General features: G+C 37.9%; 1 protein-coding gene across 2 annotated transcripts in view; it reads right to left on the bottom strand.

The window, feature by feature from the left end:
* Positions 1 to 26,988, bottom strand: part of flz (transmembrane serine protease filzig) — a 112,471-nt gene that overhangs the window by 52,500 nt on the left and 32,983 nt on the right. Inside the window, exon 1 of one of the 2 annotated variants that reach the window (XM_083143143.1) lies at positions 10,083 to 10,534. The exons of the other annotated variant lie outside the window; for it this stretch is intronic. The gene's annotated coding sequence lies outside the window, so the exon portion shown is untranslated. Of the gene's footprint in view, positions 1 to 10,082; positions 10,535 to 26,988 lie in introns of those variants that run through there. 2 annotated transcript variants of the gene reach the window in all.

Below are 26,988 nucleotides of genomic sequence, written 5' to 3'. Positions count from 1 at the left end.
CTACATAAACGTATATCTCTCACACTCTGGCGGAGTAGCCAAGACCACCCGCAAACATACAGCTCGTCAATTGTAATGATACTAATAATGATACTAAAATATTAATAACAAATAAAAATAACAACAACAAATAATACTCAAAAAGACTCCCAAGTTATAAAATTCCAGCTTGTATTCCATTCCATACATGATGGATTCGTATGTAAACAGGGAACGTATGTGAACTACTATAAGCATTTTGCAATGATAGCCTGTATTGTTTATTGAGAGAATATAGTAGTTACGTATTACGTTTTGCCATATTGTTATACATATTATTTCTTTATAGTCAACTCTAATAATGAAAGGTTGTTATAAGTGAAGATCTCCAAGTACATGGCACTGCATGGATATATTCCTCTATCAAGCAAAAGGTTTCAATTAGACACTATTTTCTTAGGAAAAACTGTACAAATATGCCTATACGTTGCAGAAAGACAGACGAAGAATAAGACCGAAAGCAGTGACATCTAGAAGTCCGAACACAAAACAAAAAAGTCAGGTTTGTTTTTGCACACCCTGTAACACGCTACCGTAGACACATTGCCACACTAATTCCGCTCTGCTAATTGCCGAAAGATTACGTCATCTTGCAGGCAAAAAGAACCAAACGCCGCCTATCCCAGAGTACTGTTAGGAGAGCTTCGCGTGCATACACACGCATAATAATATACGCGCCTCCATTACTGGGTCAGCGTCACACTGCTCTGCCTTGTGTTTACCTCGTGGACATGCTAACTGTACTCCGATGTCGACCCGCGGTGTGGAATTCTTCAATTCTCACTTTAGCTAAACTTCAGATTGACAGGAATGAAATTTTGCTTGATGGTGTGTACTGTCGGATTAAAAATTATGGATACTCGAGTTTGTACTACAATTAAAAATTATCCAGAAGATCTACATAAAAACGAGGTACATAAAAATTTAGGTTATTCAATTCAGCGTTAATCTATGCTAATCACATTTTTTTGAGTATGCCTTCAATTTTTTATCGTTTTGAGAAGAGAAAAGTGCCAGGAAAGAAGGAACCAACTTCCTTTCTTCTTTCTTTCTCTCCCCCTCTCTCTCCTTACTTCATTCTTAACTTCTTTCTTTCTCTCCCTCTCCCCCTCTCCTTCCTTCTTTCTTGCCTTCTTCCTTACTTCTTTCTTTCTCTCCCCTCTCTCTCTCTTTCCTTCTTCCTTTCTCTCCCCTCTCTCTCTCTCTCTCTCTCCTTCCTTCTTTCTTTCTCTCCCTTTCCCTCTCTCTTTTTCCTTCTACCTTTCTCTCCCCCCTCTCCCTCTCTCTCTTACCTTCTTCCTTTCTTCTTTCTTTCTCTCCCTTTCCCCCTCTCTCTCTTTCCTTCTTCCTTTCTTTCTTTCTCTCCCTCTCTCTCCTTCCTTCTTTCTTACCTTCTTCCTTTCTTCTTTCTTTCTCTTCCTCTACTCTAGCTCCTTCTTTCTAGAGAAAGAGAAAGACAGAAAGGAAGAGTGGAGAGAGATAGAGAGATTGGGTGTAGAGAGAGAGAAAGATAATAGTTTCTTAAACCGTAACACAAATAATATGCTACTAACAACCTAATAACACTGATAATGATACTAATAACAAATAATAACAACAACACATACTCAAAAAGACTCCCAACTTATAAAATTCTGTATGGTATTTTCGTAACGACCACTCTCTTTGAAATGTTATAAATTAAAAACGTGTGGTCCGATTGTGATGAAATTTAAATACGGTGCAGTTAGAAAGGTTTTAAATGCAATTCATAATTTCCAATTTTTTTAATCGGCCAAAAAAAGGTTCTTGTCAAATTAGTGAAACAACTTTTCTTTAGCTTGTTTTGAAATCATTTCCAGCGGTTTTTAAAAGCCATTATCACTGTAAAGTCACATTGCGAAACCGATTCTATACATATTAATATTGGACGGAGTATCTATGTGCGTTGAAAGTGGCAACGCCGCAAGCGCTATAGTTGCACTCAAATAGGACAGAGTAGAGTGTACAGGCAGGAGCAAAAAAAAGTTGTAATCAGCAGCGGAGAGAAAATATGTTGAGAAAGTATGCTTTTTGAGTTTCAAATGCTTAATACGTAGGCAACAATGCCCTAGCATTGAGCTATGACACACACACACACGCGTCCTAAAAGCTTATATGATCTTATCTGTTGATAAATAATCGCTGTATAAGTCATTGTTATTAAATCAACAGCGACTCAATACAAAACCTATCGCACAAACCAAGTTATCATCATTTTTAAAAATAAATTTCAGAATTTGGTCGCTGTTGGAATCCCACTTTCTCTCCATATTTCGCCCTCCCCCCCTTACGCAACATATTTTCTGAACGATGTAATTCACTAAGGTTCATTTCGGCCACAGAAGCATAAGAATGAACAATTACCGTACTTACAGCTATTAAATATTACTAAATTACTCCTTCAAGACTCTAATAAGAAGTTTGCGTTTGTTCTGGCGTACGCAGGATTTTTTTATTTAGGAATGAGCTGGAATTGTAAAGGTTGATATTACATACCAGTTCTGGGGTGTAGGGGTTCATACACTAACACATTTCGCAATTACCATTCTTAACCGTTGTTTCAAAAGATGTTTAAGGACAATAATGGTAGTTCGGGGTTATTTTAAGGGGACTTTGTATTTATCACTGATTTCCTCAACAATTCTGGAGGAGCTATATCCCCATCAGCTCCCCTTGCATACGCCAGCGTGAGAGTGCTTCTATTGCTTCCTTGTTTATTAGTTTTTAAAAGGGTCAGCGATTTTTGTAATGAGAATACTTGTCCAACCACGAGTTGAAATCTCTCTATTTCTTGTCTAAACTTTGTTAATAATAAATAAAGAGCGCTCTTTTTTCGATCAGGGATCGTCTTTCCAGACAACATATTTTTACGTTAAACTCCTGTCCTTGCAATAGAAACGAAATTTCTTAAACCAAAATCAACATAGATGGCTCTATCTTACAAGATTCAGATTAATATATTGTACACAAATTAGACTGTAATAATGCTTCTCGACTACTTATTATCTTCTAACAGAAATGTATCTGTAATTATCTTTAATGAGAATTGAGGAGTATGCCAATCTACTTTTCACATAAACCAGGAACTGAATACATTCCCACAAACGTTTTTCCATAAGTTAGGTTTAAGATAATGCCTTTACATACCGTATATAAAACTACGACTACAAGGTTGTTATCAATAATGATTAATGTCAAACATTAGAAAAAGCGTTAATAAAAATATTCTAAAATTATTGCTTTCTATAAATCTTTCTTGTTTTCAGTTTTGGAAATTCACTCTCCAGCTGAAATTTCGGTGGGCGTAAGTTGAAGCAACTGGACAGGATTTCAGATTTATAAAATTATTTTAAAAGCCAAAGGGTAAATTACATCAGTCAGTAGTGTAGGCACGTTCATCCATTCACTTGTAGCTGCAACAATGAATTATTCATTATAAGTAGAGTTTTATTTTTGGATTTGAAAAAGGCATATGACTCAGTAAAAAGACAAATTATGGGAAGTCTTAGAACATTATCAAGTCTCAAATAATTTAGTAAATGCAATAAAGAGCCTTCATGAAGCGACATTAGTGAAAATCATAATAGATCATGGAAGAACAAGGGAAACCTTTGAAATAAATCAAGGACTAAGGCAAGGATGTGGTCTTTCTCCATTATTATTTATTCTATACCTTGAAAAAGTAATTCAGGAATGGAGGTCTTTCAAACTTCATTTAATTCTTATAAATTATAAATAAATGTGAGATTTCGCTAAGTCCACTTTATGCACAGATAGGTTAATGGGGACTGAATCTACAATTTAAAGTGGGATGCGAACCACTATGTGCTGTGCATCCACCGAGTTAACTTGCTGTTCGTAATTTGTTTTCTGAAAATAACGGTTAATTATTTTCTTTCTTAGGTTTTCTTGAGTCCTTTTCGTGTGTGCAGAAATGAGTACACAGTGATATTTTTCTTTCAAGTTCGTAATTTAAACCCTTCAAAATATTGATGTGTGCAAATGCAGAATAGCCTATTATGGTTATAACCAGCATTCATGCTAAGATGTTCCTTCTGAGAACCTGAAGCATGCTTTTGAACTGTAGCAATGTCCTGTTTCTTTTCAAATGAATACAGAATATTAGGTTCAAGACTGCCTCATGGCTGTACGCACTAAATTAAACAGCAATGCCTTTCGTGATGGCGAACACTATCATACGAAAAGCTTAGACAAATACCCTTGCACGACTCTCATGTCCTTCAGATTACCCATACACTCACTCTCTCATGTGGGTGAGCGCAATACAAACACACTTCAATGTTTCCCGTGAAGCACATACTGGATGTGTCAAGTTCGTGCGTTGTTAGTGTCACTTCGTGAAAGTCCCTGTCTGTCGTGTTCTCTTAAGGCTTGTATTCTGAGAACCTCCAAAGCATATTTACCGTTATATAAGCAAATAATATTACATTTTTATTTCAAATATTCATTAATCATCCAGGAAAAACACAGAACACTGGTTTGGTATTATCAATCTGAATGCCAGTTTTCTCTAAATTCTTTGGGCAAATTTCTGTCTTTATTGTAGCACAATTTTGAAAAGAATAAACTTCCCTACTAAGTTCATAATTTTTGTTAGCGCAACTATATGAGAGAGGGAAGAGAATAATTATCTCTTCAGTTAAGAACTCTTGTAATGAGAATATATTTACCCAGATGTAGGTCACCAAATATAACTGTATAAGCAATCTGTTAGTCAGTTATCTGGCAATTTTTTAACATCTTTTCTGAAAAGAACTGTCACATTTAAAATGAAAGAACAAGAATTATTTAACTGCAAATATCACTATATAAATATTATATTGCAAGATAAAATTTAGAAGTTTTCATTCATTGCATTTCTGCATTTGAATTCAACTGCAAATGTTAGATTGTTGCTATTTTATTTACTGGTCGATCTTTTTTTAGTCCATTTTTGACACAGAAAAGCTAATCGGGTTTGGACTTACACTTTAAAGTAGAATCCACACCACTGCGCAATATGCCTTCACCAGGTATCGAACCCGGGACTCCATCATTACAAAGTGACAACGTTATCACTACGCCATTGGGAAGGCGTAAACATTTCCTTGCAACACGTAAAGCTTTTCAGCGTCATAGTGTATGCGGAAAATTTAGGTCCCTGTTAGCAAACTTTTAGTGAATAGTTCTTGCCTTCTTTTTAAGGTTATTTGCACAAATTTTATTTTGGGAAAGATTATTCCAATCTTTCTTAGGGCTGAGGGAATTTTTCCTTTGGCAGCTACCATTTTATTTATGCTCTTGTTGTTCAAAATTCCGTATTGCTAGAGAAATTGTGTCACCCACCAAGGTTAAATCTAAACAGGTGGGACCTACAACAGCCTACAACTTTTGTGGTGCTTGATTTGCTGGAAATGTATCTTAATTTTTTTTTGCAATTACATTACCACTTCCATTCACTTACTGTTGGATATACTTGATGATATTAAGTTAAGGTCATAATTAAAAAGTTAATTTATTAGTGCGAATCTGTACGGCGTGGTTGTATACATACGGGATAAATTTAAGTTTTTCGAAGGCTCGTGGCGTCGAACGGAAAAACCTACCTTTCAAGATATAAGCAAGAACGAGACGGTTGTTTAAAACTCGATACGACTTCGAGATCAGGTTAGACAAAAATATCATCTCTTTTCTAAAACTGTCGTTTCCTGCAACTTTGTGAGAGCCTCCAACCTATGCCACCCGAAAATTCCCGAACAAAAAATAAAATGTCACAAGCCACAAGTAACTGTAAGAGTGGAGAATAGATGGCACTACGGTAGACTAGAAAACTGCAAGGTGGAAAGTTGGAACTAAAATCCAATAGAAAGGGTATAGTAGATAATTATTTATTTAGAAGAAAAACAAGCACTATAATAAGTGCGTTGAAGCTTTGAATATGTACGTCTTAAAGTGTGTCATAACGCAAATAATAAATTCTACCATATAAATGAATGTGATTTCATTTTAACTTGCAGCGATTAAAATTACATTTGTGAAGAAAATATGCAAGACATGTCTGGCGTCGCCCAGCTATTGACAAGAATTCAAGTAAAAGTAACCACGAGATTAAGAGACTGTCCCTATCCAAGGAGGTGGCAGAAGGTGCTCCAACGGACGCACCTCTGGATATTTCACCTTGGTCAACCGCTGTCGTTATTTGTAACTGTTCTGTCCACTGTCAAAAACCTCTGTCACGAACGAATATTCCTCTTTGAACCGAGATACGTTTACCTGGTTGCATGTCCTCAAGTAATAAGAGTGTAATCTGAGTGTAGGAAGGGAAATCCGTTAGTACAAAGCAGGAAGGAAAGAAGAAATAGCAGATCTCCAGCCGACGCTACATTTGAGACCATACCCAAAGCCCGTGACAGCTGCGCATCAACAATAGGAAGATATGCATAATTTTGCTGATGTCAGGAGCAGTTCTTCTGCCAGTAACTGTTCCTCCCACGGTCTTTGAAGAAGGGTATAAAGTTTCGTCCTTGCCTTTCTTTCTAGCGAAAGTAGTTTATTGTTGCCGCATTTTGATGCGTCTTTTTTTAGGGCTGCTAACGGTACTTGGAAATTGTTGTCGCCATGTGCAATCCAGTTACCAAAACGCATGAACTTTGGTAGTGTCTTTTGGTGACTAGATATTTCTATATTTATTTACTTTCAGGGCGTCGATATTTCTGTATTTTGGTCTTTCTACACTTCAACTTTCCGATGTTTTGCCGTATCCATATTTGAGTATTGTTGCGATTCCCTATGTCCATATCAGAAGCTCTGTTATAGTATGATTGTATTTCGATACTTCTGTAGTTATATTTAAGAACTGGGTTTCTTCTTATATTTTGTTGTACTCAATACTTAGTTATTTTGATTTTACTATGATAATATTTCTACATTTTGATTTGTACATACCTCTTCTAGAATTACCAAACATCAGTATTTAGACATTTCGATATCCAAATTTGAAGGATTTCAGTGTTACCACACGTCTATGTAGTTGATATTTGGATATTCCCAGCGGACTATATGAACATGAAGTGAACCTAACGTAAACTTTGAGCAACAAATACTGGGAATCAAAAATTTCAAAACTTACATCCAGCGATATATCCTGAAATTTCGCAACAGAGTATATGGCCGCAAGATACCGAAATGTCTTCATGCCTATGTTTAATAATTGTTACGTACCCAATAGGACAAAGTAATGTAAATAGTTTGCCAAAGAGGAATAGAGATGGCAGCACTAGGCGTGCAAGATTAAGAATTGGCATAATATATGTGCATAACTTTATAAATAAGAACAAAGCAAATTGGAAAGATGAAAAACAATAGAATATTATAAGAAGACAAAGAATAAATATGAAATAAATAAATTAATATATACATTTTATAAATCAAATCAGTGATCATATGTAAGTTAATATGAAAATTAAGGAAGTCAAAGCACGGATACAAGTTTGTGTCTTTGAACAGATATTGCATCTGTTTGATTTATCATTCCCATAGTGGAAATTTTGTTTACATCAGTGGAGTGCGCGTTCCAATCGACGCCCCACAGCACTTTTTGGTTGCGCGTTTTAACCGTAGCACCTACTTGGATGCGCGTGTCAATCGTTTGCACAAAGTATACACTCTGTTGTACTCAGTTAGTGTTGGCGCGTTCCAGTCGCAGCCGCAAGGGAGGATATTAGTATTATTCCCAAAGCTTAAAGGAAAAGGATAAAGGAATTCGTTAAATAGTCAAAACATAAACAAATTGAAATCCAGAGAGAAGTTTACAAAGAAGACAAGAAGGAAGTCCAGATCCAGAACGTCCATTAAGGGAAGTCCAGATCCTCCACATAGAAGGAAGTCCAGATCCAGACCGTCCATTGAGAAGGAAGTCCCGATCCGGACCGTCCATTAAGAAGGAAGTCCCGATCCAGATCTGTCCATTACGAAGGAAGTTCAGATAGAAGAATATTCAAATAGAGAAAATAAATAATAAAAAGCACATTGAGATGAAAATTGACTGTAAACGAGAAAATTGTAGAAGAAAGTAGCTTATCATGTAAATATTCTTACTCCATGTATCCTGTGTTTAAATAATATATTCATTTAAACGTCTCCATTGGAAGGCATCCTGTCTGGTTTCGTTATCTACAAAGAACCCTACCCTGTAGATAAGCTAGCTGAGTTTTAAGATTAAGGTTTATGTACCTTTGCACCAAATGAAGCTAGCATAATATTAATATAATAAACACATCAAAATGTAGAAACAATGCCGAAGTATAGTAAAAGGGAAATATCCAAATATCAAACATGTCAATGTATAAAAAAAAACTTAAGTACAGAAACAGAATAAAAATGTCTAAATGCAGAAGTGTGAAAGAACATACTAAAATATACAACTTTTAAACACTGAATTGATTGACTGATTTGATTTATTTTACTTCGCTTTTCGGCAACCCTTGGCTAATCGCGAAGATGTAATGGTATGATGAAATTCATGAAGGGACACTCGGATAAAACACGCAGGACTGGAGACGAACCAGAATTTTCCGTCTGGAGGAGTGTGTAAGTATAAATTTAGAGCCAAAATGACCATAAATTGAGACTTTGTGAAAAAAAAAAAAATAGTGTGTGTGGATAAATCAGTGCTCTTTGTCATGGAGGTTGAAATGAAATAAATACCAAAATGTTCAGAGAGTCGGAATTACATTCTCTCAGCCAGAGCAGGGTCCATACCGGCTGCCTCAATACCCCTCCCTTTTTGGAGAAACTACGCACACACACAAGCACACACATTCATCCATATGCGAGTCCACGAAAAAGGGTCAAGGTGTATGAACCTCAAAAATGAAAAATCTATCATTCTTCCCCGTAGCCTCGTCATATAGAATCCTGTCGTCAAGCACTGACCACACCCTGCATATCTACAAAACCTCTGCCTTCTCATGCTACCCGGAAACCGCAAGGTTCTCGCTCCTGAGCAAGAAACAAAAGAAATGACTGCAGATAGGAATGACTCTGACCACAGACGGTGAAAGAGGAACTATCAGAGAGACAAAATGCTCCTTTCTTCCCGGGCTGTGAACCGTGGAAACACGATCGCATCTACACGTTCTAATCGTCCTCTGTCGTGAATCTCTGTTCAACATGTCCGAGGCGACAATATTTCAGGCTGTGTCTTCTCGGAAGTCAAGAAACAAATGAATGTCGCTGAAAAATCTTGATGATTTGCAATAAAACTGGATATGTCAACGTTCTGGTCAAATAAAGGAGTGAGTGTTTCGTGACAAGGTGACAAGTTGTGTTTTTCTTCCTATTCCTAGCGGTTATGAAGCGTCTATTCTCTGAGTGACAAGATCTAAAGCTGCCAATGTGGTATTCAGGTAAATATCAAGGGGTTCCGGGTTCGATACCTGGTGGAGGCACATAGTGGTTCGGATCTCACTTTAAACTGTGGGTCGAGTCCCGATTAGCCTTACTGTGCACAAAGTGGACTTAAAACACCAACTCAATCTTTTGATTAGGCTAACAAACAGTTAAGAAGACATGTAATTTTGAATGCACAAATATGAATATATTGTATTTGTGTTTTATAAGGATGCAAAAAGGCAATGAAAAACATGATAGCTATAGGACAACTGTGTTTTTTTTTTTTTTGTCTTTGTGGCCAGGAGGAAGTAATCGCAAAAGTGGCTTCACTTTTCGTGGCTGATCAGTGTTGCAGGGAGCATTCCAGTTCAATGGGCAGAAAAATTCGTGTGTAATGTGAGTGTACTGATTGATAGAAATGTTAATATAATGTGAATGCAAGAAAGTATTGTTGATGAAGTTTTATCGAAGAATTTAAAGTAAGTGTTCCTTGTGCCTTTATTACATTAGTTTACTGTAATTTGTTTGGTAATTTGGCCAAGAGAACGAGTTTTGTAGCAAGTAGAAGCAAAATAAGTGTCTGACACCGTCAAGCGTTGAATAAATTTTTGAAATAATTGTCAACTTACCGTGCGTACATCAGCTTTCAGTGTGGTCGTATAAAAACATAGATATGACATCTGCGCTTGTCATTATTTCCTTATGCACAATAAGCACACTATACCACTGGTTCATTCCTAAACATCACCAATAACAAAAACACTGATTCTGTCGGTTTTGTAGCGGGAAGGAAACGTAAAATGGCTTCGAACTATGGTTTATATCCAAGGATTACGTAAGTAAATTCTCCTGGAAGTACAGAAACACTACCACCTTGCCTCGTACGACACAGTTTGAGTTTGGTCCCAGAACATCATGGTCCAAACACGTTAGCAGCCAAGTTGTAAGATAACGGTCATGCCTGTGGCTCTTCCGAGGTGCGGGCTGTTGCGTAAATCCACCTAAATTCGTGTTATCTTCAAGCGAGGGTTTTAGAACCTTGCAACGAATGTAAGCAGCTGCATTTCTGAGCTGTGTTGTCCGCGCGTTGCACAGTGTGTTAATGACCTTCTTGTTATGGCTGTAGTTTCGTCCCCCAAGCAGCGATCTTGCTTTTCGTCACGGTGTGTTGAGGCAGCGAATAAGGATGTTCCATACTTTGCTTCTGTGGGTCAAGACGAGTTGGGATTGGGACAGGGCCGGCGGAAGAGGGGGGGGGGGGCGAACCGTGCCACCGCAAAGGGCGGCAAAATTTGAAGAGAAGAAAAAAATAAGCCTTAGATTATCCAAAGATAGGCAACACTGTACAGTATGATGAAACTGTTGAAGATCCACAAAAACGGTACAAAGTTGATTCATAATACCAGGGCCTAGATGATTGTTTTAGCTCTAAGAGAAAGATTTGAGCAGCTTGAACATCATAGTGAATTTTTCAATTTCTTTTATGATATTTGCAAGCATAAAGACATGCTATCTGATCTTTTGTCTGAAAAGTGTAGAAAACTTGCCGGAATGTTAACACATGAAGGCTACCGAATTAATAGATGAACTAAAAGTGCTTTCGGCTATAATAAAACAATTACTCCAAAGGAGCCCTTAAACTGATAAAGGGTCATGATTTTGCACCTAATGTGAGTGTTACACTTCGAGTTTATTAACTGCGTCATAAAACCGTGGCAAGTGGCGAAGAAAGTTTTTTTTGGAAATTAAGGTTAATAAAAATACTATCTTCGGTCAATCATGTCTGAAACACGCTTGTTTCAATTTTATGCAAGATAGCATTATATGAAAAAGAATATTACATGTGCATATAGCACCATGTCATCAAGGCACATTTAGAGGATGTGGGGGTAGGACCACACACATTCTCGATCTCGGCCATTTTGTTTGATGTGATCAGCACCACTCTCCGGCCGCCTTTACCTTCCAGGGCTGTCCCCAGGTACCCATTAATTTGAGGCTGGGTGAGATTTCGAATTAGTTACGTTTCAAGGCGAAAATTATTGCTACTACTACATGGTAATCAGTTGCTTTTTTGTTGCAGTCAGATCCGTATATTAGTCGCAGGCTTGAGAGTCTACAGCCACGGATACTATGTAGAAATTACCAACCCTCTGGCCTAGCAGTTACAAATAAAATAATATATCCATGCCTGTAGGGAGGTCTCTTGAAGTTTTTTTTAGTACCGGGCTACAACATAGAAAACAGGGCCCGATTACAGTCAAGAATATCCTTAGCATTCCCCGTAGGAAGGAACAACCAAGGCATTATTTGCAAACTTGTTCTCCTACCTCGCAGTGGTGAGACATTCACTGACACGTCCCAGGGCCATAATGCACAAAGGGTTTTTTACCTTATAAAGAAAAAGAAGAAACCATATGTAGACACAGTCTGTTGTTTTCTTTTACTGTGCAGTTACAAAATGTACATCGGTTTTTTATTCGGCCTTACGTCCACTTTTCGATTATTAATAACATGTTCTTCGTTCAACTTGTGGTTCTTTTGTCTTCATCGAATGAAAATAACCTGCAAATTCAGGTCCTATTACAGAACCTACACTCTTCATTTACTTTTCGCAATGTACGTATATGAAATACGCGTAATCCTTCTTACAGCTATTTGCAAATATAGTATTTACTTCTTGTTCTAATTTAAAGTTACTACAGTTATATAAACACGATTTTTATTTAACTTTTCGGGAATTTATTTATTGCAATAATGTCTGATCAAAGGAGCGTGTGTTCTCCAGAAAATGTACATAAAAAAACGCGTTCAAATGTTTTTAACAACCGTAAACTAGAAGAAGAATTCTACAATGCAAGCAATAAGTACATACAAGAAGAATTAAACAGTATATAGCACATATATTTTTCTCCGTGCATATATTCCATTTTCCTTGCACTTCTTAGACCTCGCCTATGGCGCAATCGCCTTGAAATCAAGGGGGGGGGGGGGCGGGTGGAGGCACATTGCATAGTGGATCGGATCCGACTTTGAACTGCAGGTCCAGTGATAATTAACGTTCCTGGACTTAAAACTCTCTCTATTTTTAATGTCTGTTTATTATGATAATTAGTTAACTGGTGTGTGGAATAAACCATTTTGATTTGGGAGGAATAATAGCTAAATTGACGTTTAAGAACAGGAAATGTTACTACTTTGTGGGCATAACAAGAAAAATCATAATGTTATTGAAAAATTGTATGACTTATTGTTTAAATGCATTAAAACATATCATAGTCTATTTAAATTAAAGAAAACAGAAGAGAAATCGTACAAAAGTGAATTTCTGCACGTGTTCAGAATGCAATTTGTTTTTCTTGCACTACTGAGTTAAAAATGCAGTAACTAAAGTATGCATGAGAAAATCAGTATGTTTCAATTCTGTACACATGCTGCACCAGTGTGTACCGTAATGTCTATAATAGTGTGTTTGATTACACTGTAATCAGTTACGAACAGTATAAAATGTTGTAAAACCTGTTTTCATCCAGCTAATAACAGTTCATTTGTTGACTAGAGTCATATTTACATTATTAAAATTTCCCTAAAGGTAAATACCTTTTAGTATTTATCTATATGGTGTCGTATGAATCAAGATTGCCACCTCTTTAAGCTGCGATAGCTATTAAACATGACTCACGTGTTTGCATTAATGTTTTGAGATATCATAAATCACACGCATTGCTTCTCGTAGGCGACATCTACTTGCCTATAATATGTCACGATTATTTGCAAGTAAAATAGTATTTACGGTGCTCCATTTTTCTCCTTTATGCACTGAGTATAGAGACACAAACTCATATAATTTAGTGACCATAACCCATATTTTATGTTAATGCTCTTAGCTGTTCTAGTTTGTCACAGTTGCATTCTTATGGCTTATCTTAGGGGCGTACACGATTCCCCGTGTCATGTTTTCACAATTGCGATTCCCTAAAGCCTTAAGGAATGATATTTTGTATGCTGCTATGCATTTACAAGCTTTTACAAGCTTAGGTTTAGTAAAAGTACATAGAATTGGAATAGAGGAGAACATTTTGTTGATTATTATCCATGTGAAATAAACAACTGAATTAGCTATGCCTAGTTTGCACTAACCATACAAGGGCAGGATTTCGAGCTACCCATTAACAACCCTGACGGGTGAAACATGGACATTACGAAAGGATGCAAAGTTCTGAAATTATCTTTCTACCTTCAATTGTTTTTACAAGGTTCATGCATCATCTAAAAGACATCGCATATAGATAAATTCACATTAAAAGTAGGCAATATCTTTCTTTGTATTCATGTTCTGTTCTATTCCATTCCTGAGATCGAAAATGCATGCAATAAAGCCACCGGCGAACGAGTTTATAGTGCACGCGCTTTCGAACCTGCCACCAGAGGACTCTGCTTCTCTACTAAAACGTTTGCGAGAGCAACATTTCGCAGCATCTATTGCATGATCCTTTTTCTATGTACCGATAATTGAAGAACGTTGGGAGACATTTTGTGTGCTGTGATCAATTTTGTGTTATTGTCTTGCGTTCGCATTATACGCATTATATCGTATTTTTGGATGTTTACGACCAGTTACGGGTTATGAAGTAACTGAAGTTTTATTCGGTAAGTATTGTTAATAACTTATAGTGTATATTTCTTACTGTCTGTGATTATATTTAATTTCTAGTGCATTCCTTGTTCTTGTATGTTGTGAGAAGCTACTTTAATGGCGGTGTTTTCTGCAGCTGTTCGTAAAGAAACGAAGACATTTTATTGCATTCTAGCTACGAAAAAACACTGCTGTTAGTTATTGGACTACAAATAAGGGTAAGACTGCAGAATATGGGCTGCTTAGGAGGAACGCGGTTCATAATTTTTTGGTAACGTTTTTTAGATAGTATAATCGGGAAAAGTAAGTTTTAAAGTGCGGAAAAATTTTTTCTTTAAAAAAAACAACAGAAAAACGTGTCCAGGTTGGGCGGTATTGAAATCGTAGCATCGAAGGCAAAGGCATATTCCTGCACAAATCTAGTGAAAGCAAAAAATGCCTGTGTTGTTAGGTAGCTAGGTTTAGTTCACTTAGCCTAAATAATAATTAGTCATTGTATTTATGCTAATGAAACCTAACCTAACAGGCCTAACCTAACCTTGTAGGCATTCTCAAAGAAATAATGAAAGGAACTGTGCGTAAACAATATGGACACGAACGAATGGAGAAATGCATTGCTTTTAGTAGCAAGAAAAACATTTTTCATTGTATTTATGCTATTGGAACCCAACCTAACAGGCCTAACCTAACCTTGTAAGCATTCCTCGTCTGAAATAATGAAAGAAACTGTGCATCTGTGGGTGGAATCCGGAGCGACAAATCAACTCGAATTCCGCGAAACGAAGGGTCTCACTTATCGTACAACACTTGAGTGCATAAACAATATGGATGCGAACAAATGGAGAAATGCATTGCTTTTAGTAGCAGGAAAAACATTTTTTACGGGCAATAATATAATAGTAATCGTAAAAGGAACACCAGAAAATGGAAGTAGAAGGTACGTACTTTCAGGGGATATAAATTTTGTTCGTCTATTTAGAGGGAAAAAGCAGCCCATGTTCTGCAGTGAGACCCAAATAAGGTTAACTGAAAGTCTTTAAACCCAGTATATTCTCTTATTTGGCTAATTGTGCCGTGCATTATATCAAGAACTGTATTACCTTAGCCGAAAATCAACTACGTTTATTATGCCTCTTAGACGCTAAGTATAAGCTTAAGTATTAAGCCTACGTTAGCGTCATATGAATTACAAGATGTTTCAACATGCTCTCTTTGCATGATTAATTTGCCGTGCCTTACAGATTGTAGAATACTAACATGAATGACGTTGTTCAACATTACTCCAAACAGTAGCGACTTCAAATAAAATTCAATTGTCTTGTATGAGTAAAAACAGTTCGTGTATTATGAATAAGTGTACAAGCTACTCCTCTTTCATAAATGCGTAAACAGTAAAGGGCCTGTTATCGATATCGGTAACCAGTGGCGGCGATGAGGAGGTAGGAGCACTTTTGCTCCCGCACTATGCTAAACTGTCCTTGCCCCCCCCCCCCCCCCGCCCACGTTTTGGCAATTCCCCTCCCCCACAGTTTTGGAACCCAATCGCCGCCACAGTCAGTTACTTCATATTTTTTTATGTGGTCAATTTTCCCACAGTGTGCAAACAGTGGTGATTTTAACTAACACTAAGAAATTAAGATATTCAATGGATATGGAAATAACTGTATGCGATTCACATAAAATAGTAAATTTTTCATTAGTTGCTGTCTAAAGTCACTAAAGAATAGATTACTTTCGTGTGCTGCTCCCAACTTACAACGTAAGTAGCTAATGAACCGTTTTGATATAACCACTATCTCGTCAAATAAAAATACAATCTTTACTTCTCTTTTCCTTAACAATCCTGTCAATTGACCATTATCTTAAATGTTTTGCCTGATAGGAATATGTCCCAGTTTTGCTGTTTTGAAAAATATTGCTCACCTTAACCCCTGTTTGATGCGACTTATCGCTTTTGAACTCATCTTGTCTGGCAACACTGCCTTTCCACAGACTCCAAGTGTGAATACTTGATTTGGCCCATAACTCACGGTCCCTTCAAAAGCGGTAACATGTCCTGACGTTTCCAAAGTACATGTTCTTGCGCTTGCAATGGGATCAAGTGTTGAGTAGGAATCGTAACGAATCAATGTCTTAACGATTCCCACCATTCGTTAATTTAGAATGCAGCAAACCGAAAAAAGGAGGAAGATTTACAGCTGTATTCTAACGGTGTTTGCGTTATAGTAACCTCCATAAAACGGTCGCTGCAGCATGAGTGTCAACCTAATTATTCATTCTTGTAAGAAACAGCTCGGGGCGGATGACAATAATACACTGTAGTTACAGATGAGGGAAGGGACTACTTCGTGTCATAACGTGCACGATGTGAAAAAGTCATTGGCAATGGGCGTGGCGGAGTGGTTATCGCAGTGTGCTACAACGCCAGGGGTCCCAAGTTCGAATCCCGGCGTGGGTGTTCTTTGTGAGTACCTTCATCAATTTCATCATATCATCACTCATCCTCATCTTCACGATTAACCAAAAGTGGTAGAAAACGAAGTTAAATAAACCTTACCAATCTTTTTTCGCTATCTTAATTTTCTTTTTAATTCACATGTTATTTTTCTTTATTTTTTCCTACTTATGTTCTGTTTTCATGAACAAAAATATGCCATATCTTTTCCGAGATTCGAGCCCAGGACCACTCCGCCTCGGAGGCCGATATGACACGAAGCGAGCTGAGAGGAAAATTGATATTTTACTTCTGTCTATGTGAGTTAATGTTATTGTGTGTTTACACATATTTATATCTCAGCGTGGGATCTAATGCCAATTGTTCATTTCAATATTTCTATAATAGTTATTGATGAAACCGTACATCGATAACATGCTTGAATGATTTTTTCTTATAAGTTACAAAAACAAGGGGGAATTCCCATCTCTGGTTCCAAATTTTGGTCCTGGGAGATATATTTTTATGTAAATGTCCCATTGCTTGGAAATAAGTTAATGGAACCACAATACTGTTTTTATGAGTTTGTTTTGTTAAATATTAGCACTTGAGTAAAATACAAAACACGATGACCCTGAATGACATCAGCTTCATGCAAAAATATTTGACTTTCAACCAAGTAAGAATGTCTGTCAGATTCTAATTTGTCAAAACAGAAGAAGAGTTCATATTTTATCAAAACAACGAATATTCCACAGACATCATTCATTTTCAGTTTATTTTATAGTACAGTAAAACCTCGTTAATCCGGATTTGAAGTCAACAATCGCATAATAGGGGTATCGCGTATGTACGAACTGCATTGTCTGTACAGTATTGCTTTACATTTTACTTTAGGCCTATGCCCTTGAAATACACCATAATGAACGTGTTTTGTTGCTATAAACGGAGTTTTAATGCACTTTCTACTGTTCTTTTAGGTTATTTCAGTTAATCTGGACTTTCGTTAAAACGGTCCGGATTAACGAGGTTTTACTGTAATTTTATAGTTAAGAGCTCTGATCTTAGAAATTAAGAAAATAAAGTGTGTATGCGGTCAAACTATACAGATTAGGTTGTTAGGTTAGGATGTTAAGTTTAGTTCTGTTAGTATAAATAATACCTTTCTGGTTAGGCCCCGAAAAATGACAGTATGTTTATGCTAGGAGGACTAAATGTAACAATGAATGAATGCATTCCGCACGAAGGACGGCGAAGTTGTTTGAGACTTGTGCGATAAGTGAGACATTCTCGACGGAGACTACCTCGAATTACAAGGTGTACCTAGGGACTCAAATTCAACTCACACATGTACATACAACATACATATTACATTACAAACACGAATATTACATATATTTGCAGTAACACCAGGGGTACCCACAGGGGAGGGGGGACAACATTTTTATAGTTTAGCTACCAATTTTGTTTATCTCCACACAAAAATGTGGGGGATTGTTTCGTTTGATTGACTTGTTATTGATTTTTAGTTACCGTTATGAAGTACAGCTTTTCTACCTACCTGTGGGTGATCACGGCGATGGAGTTGAAATGAAAAACAACCTCTTATGCCTTTAGAATCGGCTTGGAAAAGGTTGAGTGGGCGTCGTCTTCTCATTAATACAAGGTTAGTCAAGCAGACAAACTGTCTGCTTGACCAGTTGTTATTGACCAATTTTCGACCTTTCAATATTTGCAGGTACTTTAGAAGAAAATTCTGATATCTATACTAGTTACAAGATGCTCTGCAGAACGCACAATGTGTGTCATAAGAATCATTAAAAACAGACTACGTTCGTGCATGGCTGATGAGTGGTTAATGTCTACCATAATTCCATTCTGTGAGTCCGGTGTTTTAAAAGTGGTTCAAAAAGAGGAAATTGTCAATAAATTTGCTGCAACATCAGAAGTTATCCAATATATATATAGCCCCAATCCCACCACTCACTCACTCACTGACATAAATGTTCTCCATGAAGGAAGCCCCGGAGGCGAAAAACGCCCGATTACGACCCCCCATGAAATCGTCCCAAAAGGCCGAGAAAATTCAAAAATCTCTCAATCGGCCCTTCCTTAAGGGTGAAAATGCCCTTTTCTCACGTCCTTAGCAACCGTTGCCACGGGCATTTCTTTTGCACACATTGTTTCCTTCAATTCTTAATTGTCCAGCTACATTATATTTCTCACAGATAAGTAACACACAGATGAATCAACTCCTGGCTTTGAAAAGGTGCCTGAAACAAGGGTGACATCTACATAATAAGGAGTTTCAGCCCAGATACAATTACGTATATATTGTTATACTCAATGCGTAAATATCTGCATCGTGCTTGTTTCAACTAAATGTTTAGGGGGTATAATGACATGCAATTCCTTAGAGCTTGCCGTGCTTGTTGTTCACCATGGAAACGGACGTTGCTAGGGAACTTAAAGAAAGTTTATTTTCACCCCGAATGCTACTGTAAGGGAATTATGCTAGAGTTTTCGATTGATTGATTGATTGATTGATTTGGTGTTTTAGGTCCACTTTGTGCACAGTATTAGAGTTTTCGAATTTTAAAATGTGAGCATCAGAATTGATTGCAGAGGAGAGATAGAAATTTGCGAAGAATGAAGGAAAACATTTCTTTATTTCAATTATGTTTAAAAATGTAAAACTGACTACAGAAGTAAAATGTTACTTTTCCAATTTAGTGTCGCTATTGAATTCGTTTACATAAAACATCTAACTAACTATCCTGAAACTGTTATTACTTACCCAGCTTATTATTAAGAAAGAAACCAATAATATTTTGATTATTTGTACATATTACAGCGCATACACACATAAATTTACGTTCAAAACTTTCCAAATAAGCGAACCACGTCGGCGAGCGCACGAGACGTGGCCACAGGTCACGTCGAAAGTGCGCGAGTCACTTATGTAAAATGTTATTTCAATTATTGTCAAAGTAATATACAATATACATGTAAATGTCTATATTTTAAACAATACTTAAAGTAAGCATACGTTGCTTAATATGTCTGTATTATATTGTTCCGCAAAGTTTGTCTGACGAAAAAAAAAGTAAATAATTCGGCATAAAGGGGTGAAGGGGGATAATGTTCTCCCTTTTCGGGGGGATGGGCACCCCTGAGTAACACGTCAGTCCGTCGGAAAGATACGTAATAAACAAATATGTACAACAAACTTGCTACGTGTTGCGAATTTCATTATTTGGAGGTATCCCCATCCTACTGTATACAGGGAAATCCATGTAATTATATCTAATTCGCCCCCGGCAAAGCTGAAATCTCATTACCACAGTTCTTCCGCAAACCACCTTTTACACGTCGTGTTGCTTTACCGAGAATCCCGAACGAGAAATTTAATATATCCTCCGTCTCAAGTTCGTTTTTTTGCTGTGGCGTATTGACGTACGTGTGATGTAAACGCATTCGAGCTGAGAACCGGTCAGTTTGCGGCTGAGGGAAGTAAACCACGCTGTTCGCAGATGTGGCTACCGGGAACATCCCCCGGGCATTAGCATATAAAGAGAGTTCCATGTGGATCAGTGGGTTATGCTAGTAACGGACTGGCAACACTTGTTTTAAATGGGCTCGTTAACAAACTGTATAGAACCGTAAGGTAAGACTGGTATTTGCTAATCTTTTTATTTTTATTTATTTTCTCCCTTCTTCGTTTTCTCATTTCTTGATTTCTCAGGATTAATGCAAATGAAGGGTTGATTGAGTTTCACATACTGTAGCGTTTTCAGCAAAGGGGACAGAATAGTTAATTCTTATAATTTAGCAGGGGGCTCTTGACTGACTGTACCCCCTCGAAAATTATGTTGAATTATTTTTTAATTGATAGATTTAGATGGTTTTATGCAACTACAAATAACTTTGATTAAGTAAAAATCTGTTTCGGAGTACTTTCACCGCTTTTTATTCGTAAAAACCGGTGAATGCACGCTCAAGTAGGAAAAGAAGCACGTGTAAACGATAACGTCTAGTGTTGCCCACGGGACGAGACGGGACAGGCTTTCAAAAATTCGAGACGAGACGAGATTGACCATGTGTCATAAGACAAACGAATATTTTCGAGACGGGACAGCATTTCCAAGAGACTCCACGAGACGAGACAGGCCAAAGTCTCGTCTCGTGGGCAACACTAATAACGTCGCCAAACTTATCACTTATCACCTAAAAAAAAATTCCAGAATTGCTTTCAGCGTCAAACGTGACGCTCCCCTAACCTAACAACGTAAAATTATAATCACTAGAGACCGGATGTTTAGGCACTAAAAACATATAAAATAGGCAGGCAAATAAGCACTTATAATTTTCAAAATAGGCAGTAAAATAGGCATTAAAATACAAATAGGCAATAAAAAAGGCAATGAAATTTAACTCAAAGTAATGAAGATAGACATACAAAAAGAAGTAGGTGTTTAAATGATATAGAAACATACATTCTTTATAGTTGCTTAAAATAAACCAGGAGCTCATCATTATCGACAACAGTTCAATATTGTACTTAATAAATCACTGCAAACAGGAGTCACGTCAGGCCAAAATTTTCCATTGTATAATGGCTACACACAATAGTCTGACAAAGTAAATTGTTGGCTACTTCCAACCAGCACGCAAATTATTTAAATATACACTTTATCACTGCACACAGGGTTATTTCAATTAAAAAAATTACACTATATATTCCACACAGCAGTTCGAACTAAGAAATTGTTTAAATGCATTTCAAGTTTGTACTGTACTGTATGGCAGTCTCTGAATAAGAAGCACTAATTGTGGTTGCACATCACAACAAGGTATTTCTTCAGGTGATCAACCGACAAGTTATGTCTGCAATCAGACAACACATTTTTTAGAATTGAAAGAGATCTCTCGACCTCCACAGATGTTACCGGAACATAATTAAAGCACGCGAGAACATGTGGATCTAACTCAGTTTGTATATTTTCACCTTTCAGAACTTGTTGAATTGCCCTTAATTTGTCCAAGTCCTTGCGTATTAGCTACAATAACGCGCTAACTGTTATTTTTAAATTTCTTTGAAGCATCGGAAACTAATCCTGGGAACAGGAAATTGTATGCACAGAGTTCAGTCTGTCCCAATTTGAAAGAAAATGCCTAAAATAGGCAATATCTGGCATTTTTGAAATAATATAGGCAATATCGTATGAAATAGGCAAAATTAAATTGTCTTTAAATGAAGCTAATCCCTCCCCCCTGGTCTTCGCAACATTCGTTTTCATCATATCTCTAACAGGAAAGAATAGGCATTTTGCCTAACATCCGGTCTCTAATAATCACCAATAAATCTAACACTCCTAACGATAGTTTCACTTCTATTTGCGTTTCGTAAGTTTTCAGTCCTTCGTATTAGATTTACTTTATTTTATACGACAATTTAATGTAAAATAATTAATATTTTTTGTAAATTTATTGATTTTTGTCATTGATTTTTTGTTATTATGAAAAGGCAGGCAACATCCTGTCTGGTGTTGTTTTGGATTGTCGTGTTGGGTGCTATATTCACTTGCTCGAGGCCTTAGGTCTGTGCTACTTCAGCCTAAGGAAACAGAGTTGCTTTACTTCAGCATAACACAACCGCGTGTGCTAAAAACAATGGGAAACGTTTATAAACAACATAATCTTCATAAACCATTCAATTTTTAAAACTCTTTAACGGGGGGTACAGAGGGCCAAGCGAATCCTTTCCTTCTCGTTTCTACTATTCCTTAGTTGTTAGAATGCTGGAGACAATAAGAGGACTAACTACTTTTCTGGCATAACTAAACCAGAAGGTTTAATGTCTCAGTAACAAAAGTCTTTCATTTCTCCCTGTCTTGGGGTAGATCAATTAATGATTTCTTTCAGATCCATCTTAATATTGCCAGTCTATCTTCGTCTTGCCCTTCCTGCAGTAGTATTATCACCAGGCTTCCAAACAAGAATCCTATAACTTCTTCTATCCTCTCTTATGCGTTCTATAGGGCCTACCCACAGAAATCTTCTTGTTTAAGTTCGCCTTTATGCTCAGATAGTCTAATCGGGACTGGATCTACAGTTACAGTGAGATCTGAAACACCGGGAATGTAATATAGGAGTACCGGATTCGATCCCTGTACACGTACATTCCACGGTTTTTGAGACTGTAGGTCCAGTTACGATTAGCCTATCTGTACAAAAAATGGAATTAAAAACAATCTCTCCCCGTCTCTCTCTTTAAAGAAAAATGCCTTTCACACTCCAAAATGTTTTGAATTTAATATAGCTTAAAATCTCTCCGCAATTTTGATATTTTCGATGTTTGGCGTACCATTTGTCTTTTCACCTTTCACCCAATTTGCCAGGGGTCTCGGGTTCGACCCCTGTTCATTGTGAGTGTCACTTCATAAATTCCATATCATCACAAATCGCCGCGATTAGCCAAAAGTGGCAGGAAAGCGACGCTAAATAACAAATATCAAATCAAATCACCCGATATTTTACCTGAATTTCTCTGCACCGAGGTAAATTTCTCTTCGGGTGGGAGTGTCGAAAGCGCCAGTGAGCGAGATGGAAGTGGGAGGAAGGAAATGCCGAAAAATGCGAGATTCACCTCAAAGCATGCGTGAGAGAGCGTGTGTCATGCATGGAGGAAGTTGACGGAGGAAGTGACGGAAAGGAAAGGTGGAAGCTAAACGACGAGGCTACCGAATTGGCGAAATCAGGCCGAGGTACCGTGTGCGACCTACTGGCTTGACTGGGACCAACTCGGGATGCAAATTTGGTGAAAGGCGAGTTTTCGTGGATTCTGCCAGCATTGAACGTTTCGATATCCTCCCCATGCTCTTGCACGGCTGTTGCAGGCTTTAGTTCTAGGTAACTTTAGGGTTCATAAGAAAAGTAAGCCGACCTTCGTGGTGGAGTGGTTAGCACAGAGAGCTACTACGTCAGGAATCCCGGCATGGGGTTGTGAGTCGCGATTACTCAGAAGTCAAATCAAAAGAAGAAAAGAAAGACATTAGCGGAGGCATTGGCTAAGAAGGGACTATGGGGCCTCCCCGATGGCGTAGTGGTAACGTCGTCGTCTTGTAATCAAGGGATCTCGGGTTCGATACCCGGTGGAGGCACAATCCCGATTAGCCTATACGTGCATTACGTGAACTAAAGCTGAAAAATGCATGTACATACACTCATATGTGTAGAGTGAGTGTCTGTGTATGCATAGTCATGAATTAACAAGTTTTGCCTTGAAGCGAGTACACACATACAGGGGGAGAGAGAGAGAGAGCGAGCGAGAAAGAAAGAGAATTCTTCTTAATTAAGCTTTTAAGATGTATAGTTACGTGCTAGGTTGTAGGCAGTGGCGTATACTTAGTTCAAGGTTTGAGCTATCTCACCATGTCAGATGGTCTTAGGCTATGAATAGAAATAAGTTTACCAGCTCCTAAGAAATCAGGTTGCCAACTCACAAGAAACCAGGTTGCCAACTCATAGGAAATCAGGTTGCCAACTCACAAGAAACCAGGTTGCCAACTCATAGGAAATCAGGTTGCCAACTCACAAGAAACCAGGTTGCCAACTCCAGAATCAGCGTCATCATCTCACTGATAGGAATAATTTTCTTTACAATTTCTGATCTATTTTTCTCCTGTATTTTATTCTCTAGACTTCAGGCTTCGCAGACAGCCTAGCTAGCCCAGAATGTACGCTCCTAGTTGTAGGCTACTGTCTCCCTGTTCATCGCATGTAATCCTCTTTCTCCATATTCAAATTTGAGTATCATTTTGTTACTTCTTGAGTTAACATATGCTTTACCTTTCGCGCTGTTGGTAGCGTCGTCGCCTTGTAATCAAGGGGTCCTGGGTTCGATACCCGGTGGAGGCACATAATGGTTCGGACCCCACTTTAAACTGTAGGTCCAGTCCCGATTAGCCTTACTGTGCATAAAGTGGACTTAAAACACCAAATCAACCAACCAACCTTTCGCGGTGTGCAATGGTTGATTCAGATAAATCTCGCCGACCTCCGTCACAAAGTGGTTAGCACAGCGCACCGTGCACATGGGTGTTCTTTGTGAGTGTCCCTTCATAAATTTCATCCTATCACTCATCCTCGTAGACGCGATTATCCATAAGGGGCAGAAAAGCGACGCTTTACATTTTAGCTGAATCGGGAGCTACGCGATCATTTCCATTTCGCTTCCTCTCAATTCCATCAGCAGTTCGTCATTCCGCTCCGTGGCTGTTCGGCGGATTCCGTTGACTCTCGTTCTTCGCGAAACCACCGTTAAGGAGGCCAGCGCTTCGGAACGGGTTCAATGACGTAAGCCGAGCGGTGTCAAGGCCAAGAACGAGACATTGTCTTCTGGAATTTCTCTTCCTAGTCCAGCCATGCCCTTCGTTACAGTCATCTTTCTCTTCTACATCTCTCGCTTTTTATTCACTAAACCCCAAGTGTATGAAGAGAAAATTCTTTACAAACAATTGTTTACAATAATTTGCAACTGGTCTTCTTATTGTTCTCAAGGCCTTTAGGGTGCGTCCACTCAGGTCCGTAATTTTCTGTAATTGTTCCGTATTGTTTCTGACCCATCTTTTGTTTTAATCCCATTTCCACATATTTCGTGCCACCTCAGTGGCCAGCCCGTAATACTCACCTCACGATCTCATCTTCCAAGAATTTTATTCAGATCGAAGCCAGTACGTGGGTGTTCCCTGTGGTGTTGTTTCTTTATTCTGAACCTGCTCCCGTGGCGGAGTGGTTAGTACATCGCGCTAGGACACCAGGGGTCCCTGGTTCGAATCCTGGCCTGGACATGGAATTCATCATGCCATCACTCATTCCCATCTTCGCAAATTACCCAAAAGTGGCACAATAATCGAAGTAAAATAATAATCAATCAACCAATCTTTATTCTGCTTTATCGTTGCAATTAGTCAAGCTTTGGCAACATTTAACTCCACTTTATGCTCATATAGCCTAATCGGGACTGACCCTACAGTTAATAGAGCGATTTTGAACCACCGTCCAATGTAAGTTTAACTTCTGTGGGTTTAATGATTGTAATTGTAATAATCAAGTGACTGTAATTAATAAGTAACCTGTAAATGTAATCATTGACGACATGTATTGGATGTAAAATGCTTAATGATGAACAGTAGCGTGCCCAGGATTTTCGAAAAAGGGGGGGGGGTTATGTGTACACTTTTAAGTAGTCAATCTTCATTTTGTCATATTTTCCTGGCTTTGATGTTCATTTTTTTAAAAAAATACTGGACCAAAAGGGGGGTTATAACCCCCACCAAGCCCCCCTTGGGCACGCCACTGATGATGTATAAATTTATTCTATTCTATTCATCCTGTTGCGACTGTGTTGAAAATTGGCCTGTATACGGCTGCTTTGAAATTATTTAGTTTTTGTGGTTGGCATCCTTCCTATCATCCTGGTTCGATACCAGATGCAAGCACATATTGGTTCGGATCCCACTATAAAATGTTGTAGGTCCAGTCCCGATTAGCCTATATGTGCATAAAAATGTACTTAAAATTAAAACTAGGTCGAGGCCGGCCAGTTGAAAGGTTAAATAGAGGAAATTTGGTTGAACGTAGGTACCATTTTTAATCCAACATAAATTGTCTCATTTCACTCATCCGTTGGGCCGTTTCAAAGTAAGATCAGGCCCGTATTTAGGGGAGGAGTCCTCCATCTGTAAAGGGGCCTCTAGTAGGGTAAAAAGAAGTTTGGAAAGGGCCAGAAAATGGGCAATACCTAACCATAACTTTCCCAAATGTTACATAGCTGCATTTCATTTGTACATGGAAGGGAGGTTACGTTGATACTATTCCCAGGCCTCTGCATATACAAATCCAGGTCGGAGTACGACTTTCTCATAATGTCCAAATGCTTTCTTGAGGAAACTGCTAGTTTCGAGAGTGCTGTCACTCTCACTACCGAGAAGGATTAGCAACAAAATGACATGAAGATGAGAGTAACGTTACCTTTTGAAACCTTGGGATATAAATGTTCGGATCTTTATACATATTTCGTCCGCCTTGACTGAAACTTAATTGCTCCAGAACACTACCTGAAATGCTCTTGAAGTATGTCGTGGGAACTTACGCCTGTCGTCATGCAATCTCGTTTCTTCGTGGGAGACCATTTGACCCTCTGGAATATGCTTAAATTGCTTCTTTGTTATTAATTTATTTCTGTTTGTCTGTCCTTCGTTCTCCATATGTTCATCCTGCTTCCTATTTCTTAGAATCTATTGCTTGCTTACTCCATGTGTTGTTTATTCTTTCATTATTTATTAGATGTCTGTCTTTTCATTTTATTTTTCTTTATTCTCTGTACTTCTATCTCGATCTTCTTATATTTTTTTCTTTCTTTGTCTTTTAGTTTATTTCACTCTTCATTTCTTCCTTTCTG

The sequence above is a fragment of the Lepisma saccharinum genome, chromosome 21 (assembly GCF_977018435.1).
Source record: "Lepisma saccharinum chromosome 21, izLepSacc3.1, whole genome shotgun sequence".
Taxonomy (NCBI): domain Eukaryota; kingdom Metazoa; phylum Arthropoda; class Insecta; order Zygentoma; family Lepismatidae; genus Lepisma; species Lepisma saccharinum.
Note: the sequence above shows the minus strand (reverse complement) of the source record. Positions and strands in the feature narration are given on the sequence as shown.